Here is a 1729-nt window from a genome sequence, read left to right as displayed (position 1 = left end):
AAACCCGAGCCGTTCCTTAACCCTCGCGTGACAGACAAACGGCCTCAGACCCGAGACGGTTCCCTGGCATCTGCTGAGGCCTTTACAGTTTGCAAAGCCTGTCAGGTACAACTGACCCCCAGTGACACCAGGAACCACACAGGAACTGTTCCCTCTCAGCGTCCTGTCAGCCAGTGGCACTTCGCGGCTCATCCACGCCCAGATCCTAATTCCTGGACTCGGTGGTGACCGTGATGGGCAAAGGAGCTTTGCGGATGCAACTCAGTTAAGGATCTTGAGATGGAGAGCCTGTCTTGGGTGGGCCTTGAATATAACCACAGGGTCTTTACGAGGGAAGCAGGGAGAGCTGTCCCAGAAGACAGGAGGGCAGTGGGCAGCGGGGTCTGCGGGTAGAGGACGAGATGACACCAGCCTTGGAGATGGAGGAGGGGTCAGGGCCCAGAGACACCTGCAGCCTCTAAAAGCTAAAAAGACAAGGAGACAGTCGTTCCCAGGGCCTCCAGAAGGAAGACAGCCCCGTGGCACCTTCATGTGACTTAGTAAGGCTGCACCAGCATCTGACCTCCAGATTGTGAAAACCACACGGCCACACATCCATGGTGTTTTTGTTTTATTTTGCTTTGTTCTAAGGTGTTTTTGCCATAAGCCGTGAGTACTAGCTGGAGAGAGACAGAAAGAGGCAAAGTGAGAAATCCCCATTCCCTCCGGGGGGATGGCCATGCTGCAATCCCTTCTCCTCCATTCTTCTCTTAGGATTTTGGACATGCACACACACAGCATGATTTTCAAGTCACTGGGTCCAGAACTCGAATCGTGGCTGGCCATGTGGGAGTCCAGCACTTTAACCAGCATGCCACCTGCTGGCCCCCGTCTGTGATGTGTGTTTTTTTGTTTTGGTTTGGTTTTGGGGGTTTTTTTAGAGGTTTTCACTATAGGGCGTGTGCGCGCACCAGACAGAGAGACAGAAAGTGAGAAATCACCCCCCAGGGGGGATGGTCACGCCACAATCCCTTCTCCTCCATTCTCCTCTTGGGATCTTGGGCACACACGCACACGCGCCCGGCGTGAGTTTTAAGCCACCGGGTCCGGGACACGAACCGCGGTCGACTACGTGGGAGTCCAGCGACATAGCCATTATGCTAACTGCTGGTCCCCCGCCCCCCGTCTGTGATGTTTTAAAGCCTCACCTCAGTGGTAGCTTGTCACTTAACGTAGGAAACCCACATGCCTCCTAGTCGCACAGTAAGCTGCCAAATGTCGCAATGGCTCTCGCTCCTGTACGTCCGTCCCACTTCTACTCTCTGTCTCTTTTTTAATATGCACAGATTTGTTGATTTTTGATTTTATACACATGGGAACATCACAAAGAGGTGAACATCCACAAGAGCAGTAAGATTTGAGAGTTTCTGTCCTTAATTTTTTATTTTATTTTTATTTTTTTATTTTTTCTTTTTGCTATAGGGCACCCGTGCTCTCTGGAGACAAGAGAGAAAGGGAGAGTGAGAAAGCACCCCCCAGCAGGATGGCCACCTGTAACCCCTTCTCCATTCTCCTTTTGGGATTTTGGGCATACATGCACTGGTGCACATACATGCACCTGGCATGATTTTTAAGCTAGTGGGTCCAGGACTCAAACCATGCAGTCGGCCATAAGGAATTCAGCTGCCTTAACCTCCATGCCACCTGCTGCCCCCCCCCCAACCGTACTATTCTGGTTTGTAGCAGGGGC

Source organism: Tupaia chinensis, unplaced genomic scaffold (genome assembly GCF_000334495.1).
Source record: "Tupaia chinensis unplaced genomic scaffold, TupChi_1.0 Scaffold143913_1, whole genome shotgun sequence".
Classification (NCBI taxonomy): Eukaryota; Metazoa; Chordata; class Mammalia; order Scandentia; family Tupaiidae; genus Tupaia; species Tupaia belangeri.
The sequence above is the reverse complement of the archived record's forward strand: the minus strand, read 5'-3'. Positions refer to the sequence as shown.